Raw genomic sequence first — 10,115 nt, forward strand, 5'->3', positions numbered from 1 at the left:
CACATTCCAAAGCACACCCTCCCCTGTTGCTTTCACCCTGGTGTGACTCCAGATAAAGATCGGCCAGACCTGTCGTAAATTCAGTTAAGCCTAGTTGAATTTCTGTGTTCCTTAAAGCCAGAAGTTTGATTCAATGTTTCCTAAGTATATAACCATCTTGCAATCTATATATTATTGCTCACAAAGTAATTCCTGTCAAACCAGTCCAACTCTGATCTTTCTGCAATAAAGTATAGCTGAGGTAGAAATACCTAGTTTTAATTGTTACGTAGCAAATAGTAAAGAATTAACACTAGAAGTTATAAAGTATGTTAGCTGGTAGGAAAAGTAAATTTGTTAACTATACCATTAATTAAGCTGCACTGATGATTGATAACTTTGTGTGAGGCCCTGTTGATGGATATATAGCCAACAAAGACTACATTTTTACGTTGAACCTAATCAAAGGATTCAATTCAGGTATTGTGATGGTGATTACATTATAAGTGTTTGTCTCTGAACATTTTAGTAAATGGTGAAATATTCATGTTGAAATTTAATCAACTCAAGAGAAGATCACATGTTTCGTCTTAGACAAAGGATTTTCCGTTTTGCGCGGGAGTACATTTATCTCCACCCACACACGCACATTTTAGCACCAGCCTAATAAAAACATCATACTTGCTAAGCTCATTCTGCTCTTTTCCTTTAAATCTCCAAGGAGACGCACATCGCATCCTGAAGACTTCCACCATTTTAACTTTCTCCGTACTTTTGTATGACATGATCTTCTAAGTTAACTTTCCTTTTCCTTTAAGCTACGTGCAGTCTTGTTACTTCAGTAAAACAAATTTTATTTTGAAATCCTTTCACGCTTAATATCTTGAATTATAGTTTCGTTTGACCGGCGAGATTATTTTTCGAGTTATTTAGTAAGAAAGTCAGTCAGTCAGAGACTTCAATTAAAACAACCAACAAGAAGAAAACTTAAAGGATCCTTGCTGGTAATGTAATCCACGCATGCTGGAGCCTCTCTATGCACCCTGGATTCAAGAAGTGATGGCATATGACTGGGGGTCACTCATCAGGATGGGGAGATGGTCAGCTGCCAACTCTGTTACCAGGCCAGTCCAGGTTTTCAAATGTAAACATCAGATTAAACATCAAGTAAGACCATCTGTACATCCATCTCAACATCAAAGGAAACGGTCCTGGCCACATGGATCTTCTGGGGTTCAAAACCGCCCAGATGGCGGCCTTTTCTCCCTGCTGAGGTCAAGAGGAGGTTCCAGGTGCACCTGGCCAGTGCTGAGGGGCTTGAGAGGAGCTTCTACCCTTTGGCCACTGGGATTCTGTATAGGATTGCTACATAGGACTGTCATCCAAGGCCATTTATCGTACCGCAGAGCATGCCTGTCAAAAACTGCGTCAAGTTCAAAGCAGTGTTTCATCAGCAAAAACACCTAGGCTGTGTTTCATGAAGTGCTTTTTGGACTACTGTTGGTACTCATTGCTGTATTGCCTGTATGTGTCTGTCTGGCCAGAGCAATCAACACTGATGGAAAACAAGTGGGACACCGAGTGATTGAGCTTGGAACAAATGCTGGTTCATGGCCAGTTGACGCTCTTACAGTGAGTTTTCATCATAACTTGTCATCAGCAGCACAGACGAGCCCAGGTACTAGAGTGAATCACTGATCCAGTGGACCGGTCATCTGCCACCCCGTTTCGGAGAATATCAGGTCTCCTCTTCATGCTGATCCTGCTCTCTGGAGATGTTCAGCTAAATTCTGGACCAGTGACCCCTCGAGTGCTGCAGAACTTCAATGCTGATTTATGCCCGAGTGTGTCTGGGACTCCTCTGGTGCCAGTGATGAATGAGCAGCAACTTTCTGAGCTGGGTTTCTCCCTTAACAGACTCCAAACTGTCAATCATGCAAAAGTCTTAAGGGACCCAAAGCTGAAACCGAGGGGGCTATACAATGGACATTTTAACAACAGAAGCATTACTGCAAAGAGCAATCAGCTAACTCATCTTGTGTCTGACTCAAATCTGGACTTTCTCTGTCTGACTGAAACATGATTGAAACAAACAACTCCTTCAAGTGTGTTCACAGTGCCGGGATACCAATGTTGCAGAAGAGACAGATCTTATGGAAGAGGAGGAGGGGTGCTTTTTTATATTAGAGACAACATCAAATGTGAACGTGTGGTTTATAATGTGGGTAACATGTTTGAATATGTTGGGATAAAAATAATGTTATCCCATCATAATGTTCTCTCAAATGTCTTTTAACATCATAGGTATCTATAGGCCCCCTTCTGCAGATGACACTTTCTATGATCAACTCACAGAAGTCTTGAAAGAGTGCAATCTCAACAAAGAATTATTACTAATGGGTGATTTTAATGTGAACTGGGAGAATAAAACTAAGAGGAAAAAACTAAAAATGATCATAGAGAAATTCCAACTAGAACAATTAGTAAAAGGCCCAACTAGGATTGCAAAATGCTCCAGTGCACAAATTGATCTGATATTTACTAACAAACCAGAAAGAATAACTAAAAGTTCTAATTTAATCACTGGCTTATCAGATCATAACCTAACCCTATGTGCGAGAAAACTGACTAAAGTAGATTTAAGACCACGGCAACTAAGACAATGATCCTTCAATGCATACCCAGAGCTAAGCAAGAAGAAATTACCAATGAAATTAACAGCTTGAACTGGGATGATGTACTGTCCTCTGATGATCTGGACTATGGCTGTGATACTTTTACTCACAGAATCAACTCTGTGAGGGAAAGATTTAATGTGAGGATACAGATAAAATCTAAAAATAAAAACAATTTACTGTGATTTAATGAAAATTTGTGGAAACTAATGAAATCTAGAGATGCTGCACTAAGGAAGGCAATTAAAACTAGAAGAGACACTGACATGCTGATTTATAAAGGTTTAAGGAACAAAGTCATCCAAGAACTATGAGAAGCTAAATCTTGTTTTTATCTCAATATTTTGAATGAGGCAGAAGGCAACAGTAAATTGATCTGGAAAAACATCAACAATCTCACGAGGAGGGACCCAAAATTTTTGGGAGATTTTACACTCAAAGTACAGGGAAAGTTAATTGAAGATCATTTTACTGTTGCTTTTGTCTTTAATCATTTTATTCTTGAGTCTGCACATGAGTTAGGAAAAAAAATTACGAAATAGGAAACTGGATATTGTTCCTATAGATGCTACAGGTCAGGTTTTCGACCTGGTTGAGACTAATGAGTTACAAGTAAACAAAATCATAAGCTCCTTAAAAAGCTCCAAAAGTAGAGATGCTTTCCAATTTGACATCATGTTTGTCAAATCACACAAAGATATTTTAACTCCCCCCATTGCTCATTTAAGTAACTTGTCTTTTAAACACAACTCCTTCCCTGATGACTGGAAACATGCCATTGTAACGCTTTTTTTAAATCTGGAGACCACCTTGAAGCCAGTAACTACAGACCAATAAGTATACTGCCAGTACTCCCAAAGGTTGCTGAGAAAGTTGTCATTAAACAACTGACAACATTTCTTAATGCAAGCAATTTTAGTCTACATTGTATGCAATTTGGCTTTAGAGCAAATCATTCCACCGAAACTGCTACCTTGCACTTAATAGAGCAAATTAAATCAATACTTGACGAAGGAGGAGTAGTTTGTGCTGTATTTTTAGGTCTGCCTAAAGCATTCGATACAGTCAATCATGATGTTTTAATATCGACACTCTCTAAATTTAACTTCTCATCTAGAGCACTGGTATTACTGCCTTTTATCTAGTAGGATAAAAGGCATCATAGTGTGTCATCAATAAGTTGGTGACACACTATCCAGTAACATGAAGTGCACAATGGGTGTTCCACAAGGGTCAGTGTTAGGTCCCCTATTATTTAGCCTATATATTAATGATCTCCCTCAACAGTGTCATGATGTAGAACTACAAATGTATGCAGATGATACCATTGTGTACACACAAACAAAAAACATCTTAGTTAGCTGCTGCTAAGCTGAAGGATCACACACATGATGGCAATCATGTCTGAGTCTAAATGTAAACAAGACAAAGGGTATGTTTTTCTCTTAAACTATGGTACAACCACCTAATGCTGATATTTTCATCAAAGGTGAAAAAATTGACAGCTACTGATTTTAAATATCTTGATGTGACACTGGATCCAAATTTCAACTTTAAGAAACATATTTAAAAAACAGTTGAAACCATAAAGTACAACTTAGCAAATTTTAGACATATTAGAAACTGTCTCTCTTTGGACGCAGCCAAGATATTTATGCATGCTATGATTCTTTCCCATATGTCTTATTGCATCACATGTTGGGGGCAGGCTGGAGAAACAGCCATAAAACCTCTTGAGTCCTTATACAAACAAACTCTAAAAACTCTGGACAAAAAGCCAATGCATTTCCATTACTGTAGGGTACTGGAGAAATACAATAATAATCATCATTAAACAAACAAAAACAAACAAAATATAACATAGGTCTAGTTGTTTTTTAATACTGTTTTAATGTGGAAAAGTTACATATTGTGCCTTTAAGGCTATTCACAGTGGTCATATACAATATGTTGATTAAGTTGTTGTTTTTGCAAGTTGACTTGCAAATAACCTGCACAGCTGCAACCATCTCATCCATGCTTGTCACCATTTTCACAGTTGTTTCTGTTTCTACTTTTCATGGATGTAGGGTATACTACATAGTAATTTAGCTATGTAGGAAGATGACATCTCACTTCTTTATTCTGCCCACAAAGTTCTAATTGGTTGTCTGTTTCAACCACCTGGGGACACAGCTGTTATTGAGCACAACACCAGATAAGTTTGGATAACTGAACATTTAACATGTGGGTGGTGATTCAGAGGTCTGGAACCAGGTTATATTTAAGTAATATGATGTGATAGAACCAACCTGCACTAAAAAAATATTTTTGGAAAAAAATGACTTGACTTCTTCCAATAAAAAGTTTCCTCATTCAGAGGAGGAGGGATGGATAGAGATTATAACCCGACCACTGTTCCTTTTCATGTTTCTAACCACAAATGTCACATTTCCAAATGCAAGTCCGGACAGTTTAATAAATAAATTGCTAGGATCATCTCAACCCTGTGGTTATTATTGTAGCCATGATGATGAAGGTGGCCTAACTTTTTTGTTGTTTTTCACAACCAGGTTTGGAATATGGCAGAAATGTGAGATGTCACAGAATTACCTTTTGATTTCATGAGGGTCCATGTTGGACCTTGTATGCAGAGAGACAAGATTATATAATTTTACTGCCCAATAGAAGTAAAGAAAATTGGGTGGGCTCATCCCCACCTATGTCTTTGGGTATCTATCTACAAGCACTTTGGAACTTTGGTAATCTAATCAGCAAGAAAAAAAGTCATGTGGAATAGATAGAAAAAAACAAGGCAACACCCATTTTGTGAAGTCCAGTCTTGTGCTTTCGAACAGTAACTTAAAGTTGTAAAGCTCCATATACATATGTGTAACACTAATTCCTGAGTATGTAACTAAATGGCTGTAGTTTGTGATGAAAAACATTAACAGTATACATCCAAGGAAGCAGCTAGGAACTTCTGGTGGACATGAGGACACAGGGGTTAATACAAGGAAGCATTAAAAACCCATTGATAGTTATTAAACTTTCTCCTCATTGTTTTGGTTTTACAGCCTGCAATAATACTGTTTTGGCTCCATCTCATCGTTCTCATCACTGGTTTCCAGCAGCAACTGTTTTCAGTGAAAAAGCTCTGATAAGCTCACTGCACACTACCTGTCCAGCATCACACAGCAGACAGACACAGTTAGAGAGTAGTTTGTGAACATAATGAAGCATTTAGCAGCTGAAGAGCTAGATATTTACTCAGGAGTTGGTGGAGACCAAACCAAAGCTAAAAGGAGAGTGAAGATTGATCTTACATTCATTCATAAGATGAACACAAGCATGACTCCAAATAAATGCTGATGTTTTGTGTCTGCTTCATGTGTAAATGGGCCACTAGAGGCCATAATAACTTTATAGCGGGGTCTCATTTTACAGGTTTAACAGTAGAATTTTATCAAAGTCATCATTATAAGCCATGAAATGTTTGAACTGCAGTAAAAAAAGGACCCTTAAAGAATGATCTCTATTGTATGCATGGTAGCATATCCTGTTCCTTGTGGCAATGCTGAGAGTTTAATTATGCTGCACACGTTGAGAACTGCAGAGAAAACACAGTCTCTCTCTCTAATGAATATACAGCAGAAGAATTCCAATATAGTATTATTGTGTCGGCCATCTGAAACAGTGATACAATTAAGCCATTGCACCTGGAATAGTGGATGGACCATGAACTGCCCAGTGTGTAAGGCTGATATCATGGTAGGAGCAGAAAGGGAAAGTGAGGGGAGTTTTCCTGTTTCTGGTCTCAGCTGTGCCCCCCTCAGCTCCAACCCCTCCCTGTTATCTCACTGGAATGTCAGGAGAGAGGGATTAGAGATAGGTCAGAAGCACAGGCCAGGTGAGATTACATGGGCCTCTGATTTTGAGGACATACTGTATATATCCATGTTTGTGAGTGTGCATGTAAGGATTGGCTGAGTGGTGGGGAGCAGGAATAATCTTCACAGTGTTTATTTGTTCAGTGATTTATTTGTTCTTTTCACCAGACAGAAGAGAACAGTTCAGACTAGTTATGGTGTGGTTGTGAAAAACAATATAAAAAATTGAAGCAAATAAAAGTAAATATATAAACTCTTCAAAATAAAGAAACTCAGCAATCAACAGAAGAGAATTCCATAGCTAGTGATGTTATGTTTCATACTGAGGCTCTGAAACACATGTCCAGTGCATAAAACAGCTTCCTATCAAGGCTTTAATTTAATCGAATCATGTGATCAACTGAACTGTTTTGGTGGGAGTGGAGACGTTTCCCAACAGCCATATGTCAGAAAACATGGCTACTGGAGCTACTATCTGGGATATCAGCATCCACAAGTGAACAGTGAAGGTTTAAGCCCAGCTCTGACTCTCTCAACCAGCCACTTATTATCACAATAAACATGCACAATAATGACAAAAGACTTCTCTTTAAAGCTTTAACAGCGTCTCTGCACTGACCCAATTTATCAAACACAAGTGTCTGATGGTAGATGAGAAGGGGCAGAACAGTGCTGTGTCCAACACTATCTGACTGTCAGATGTGTAGGAAAGGTGTGTGGCTGTGTAGGTGTGTGCGTGTGGGTTAGTAACAAGAGGGAAAAAAGAGGAGGAAAAGCCGACTCTTGGCAGAGTCCCGTGACCTTGAGGGGAGAGCAGTGGTTGCTTTATCCAAAGAGAGTGCGTGTACAGATGGTAGTCTGTACACACGCTGTCTGGTTGTTAACTGACAAAGCAACTTACTTTTCACTCGCAGTGGCACGAACACAGCAGTCCCAAGTGGCACAACACAAACAGTCTAGCATGGTGAAGACAAACTAAACAGGTAGCTGACAGATCCATTGGAGTCAACGAGGCAGTGGCAGTCAAGGTGAATGAGATTGATGAAGAGAAGATATGAATGAACATACATCCTGGAGAACTTGACTGACTTTCACCAGGGTGAAACTGGAGGCCTTGTCCTTCAGTTATAGCCCCTTCTGTCCCACCAACAGAACCCATGTCCTGCGTGAAGCCCACACTAGCGTTAGCTTGGTTTTCGTTAGCATGCAGAGATAGTGGTGGAGACACCAGAGGCACAGGCAGTTGGGGATTCTGGTTACTCGGTTCTAACTCTTTACTTATAAATTGATGCCTGTTGTGCCATAACAATGAATTAATTTAGCTGTAGCAAGTTTCTTTTGCCGTCATCTGCTGCTGAACGACCTCCGTACTGTGACGTACATGTGTGGCTTGAGCCAACGTAAAATGGCCTGTTGTGATTGGTCCAGATTTCACAAGTTAGTAGCAAATAAATGTTGTCTTTTACTTTTTTAGAGAGGGAAACGTTTTTTTAGTCTTTATTGTGTATTTAAATGTCAATTTTAATAATTAAAAATAGTAGTTAAGAAAATATATGTCCACTCATTCATTTAGGATGGTCCATTTGTACAAGTGGGCCCAGGCCAGGGTCCAGGCCCATTAGGCCCATCCACAAAGCTGCGCCTGATAGAGATATGGAAAAATTCCCAATAAAGAAAGAAAGAAAGAATGGAAAACCTCAGAAGGGCAATAGAATAAATCTTAAATAATAATTGTTGAAATTAGCTTATATTAGGCCTAATACACATTAGAAACTGAATAGCCATAGGAGTAGGCTATTCATTAACAATATATTTATAGATAACCTATTATTATTATTATTACTATTGCATTAATATCAGGCTATTTCTACAATTATTATTCTTATTCTAGGCATATTTTTCTTATGAAATAATACACAGCAGAAACATGAAAAATTGTAAATTTTATTGTCCTTGTCAAGTTCACTGTCAGCCTGCCGAATAGCTCTACTACAAACTTGATATGGTACTCATGAATCTCTTGGTGTGAGTACCCAGTAACAGATCATCTAGTCTTCATGGCATTTTGCATTTTTCAACAGAGTGTTTAAAGGTATAATTTTGGCTCATTGCACATTGAAGTGCTGTTTTTTGCTTTTTGTTGTTGTTTTCTTTAGTTTAGTTTTCTTTAGTTTGTTTGTGGCCTGGAGTGGAGGGGAATGATGATGTGTGGGCTGCATTGCTTATAGTATCTACAGTTTGATGAAATTAAAAATAATAATAAAAATATACTGCTAAAAAAAATGAGACAGTCTCTGAATGACCTCAAACATATCTTTGACATTTCTCGAGTCAAGAAAAACCTAGTAAGTGGACCTTAAATTAAGATGTTTTTATTTAGGAGTTTTTAGTTTTTCAAACCTTTGAAGACACAAACAAGGCAATTGCAAATTGAGCAATCTCTTCAAGCATTAGGATTAGGATTGTAAAACACAATGTATAGGCACATCCTATTCTTTTTAGTCTGTAATCCTATATCACCATTCCTTGTACGTTTGCTCACAAACAGCCCATAAAGGTTGATTTGAATGCACTAAAGAAGACAGACTGTTAAGCACCAGATCAAGCTCACAAAAGACACCCCAGATTACAAAATACTATCACATCACCACAACTCAGTAAGTCTGAGACATACAAGAACAACTTGGTGGTGGTGTAAGTGCATGCTATGTTACAACTGGGCTGAAGGCATGTTAAAAATTTCTTTGGGCCCTTCCCCTGAATAAAAGCTATTGTGAAGCCCCTTGTCTAAGAGTATATTGACAGTAGTAGCCAATCGTGTGTGACAACAAGTTAGTCAGAATAGGTTTGTATGATGCATACAGTATTTGTATATTGTTTGTTAGTTCCACTTTGTGTGTAAATAATCAATTCTTGGCAATTATGTGCCTAACATTAAGTTTCCCCCTTTGGTTGCACTTTAGCAGCTTTAAGGTTGTTCAAATGATCCCATCCACTCTGGCAGCACTTTGAGTATCATTTTGGTATTGCTCTTCACTGAATCTATATGATGTTTACACTGTTTTATGGCTTCAACCTTACATCCAACAAATATTCTACACGAACATGTTTCAAAGCATCAGCATGAGTTTGAAACAACGCCTGTGGCCACTGGTTCTTTTCCATGTGGTTGTCTTTACTGTAGTTACTGCATCTGTCCAGTAGAAGGTCTTTGACCACAGACTTGTCCTGTTGGTTCTGCAGCATTAGTTTCAGTGAGTGTCTCATCACACTCCAAACTCAACTCAACTATCATGCCAAACATTTCATTTTCTATGAAGAGGTGGCAATAAGAACAGCTAGAAATGCTCTGACTGAAATCTAGAGTAGGTTTGTATTGGATGCAGTAGATCACATGGTTGATCCTGTTCATACTAGATATTAAGAATCCACAGTACAGACCACCCTCCTCTTCTCCCTATGTAAACATTAAAACACTATTAACTGGATGATTAATCTGCTGATTTTCTCAATCAATCATTTGGTCTATAAAATGTCTGATAATGCTCAAAAATGTCTTCAAATTGCTTGCCTTGTCTGTCAATAACTCAAA

Source organism: Thunnus maccoyii, chromosome 11, assembly GCF_910596095.1.
Source record: "Thunnus maccoyii chromosome 11, fThuMac1.1, whole genome shotgun sequence".
In the NCBI taxonomy this organism is placed as follows: Eukaryota; Metazoa; Chordata; class Actinopteri; order Scombriformes; family Scombridae; genus Thunnus; species Thunnus maccoyii.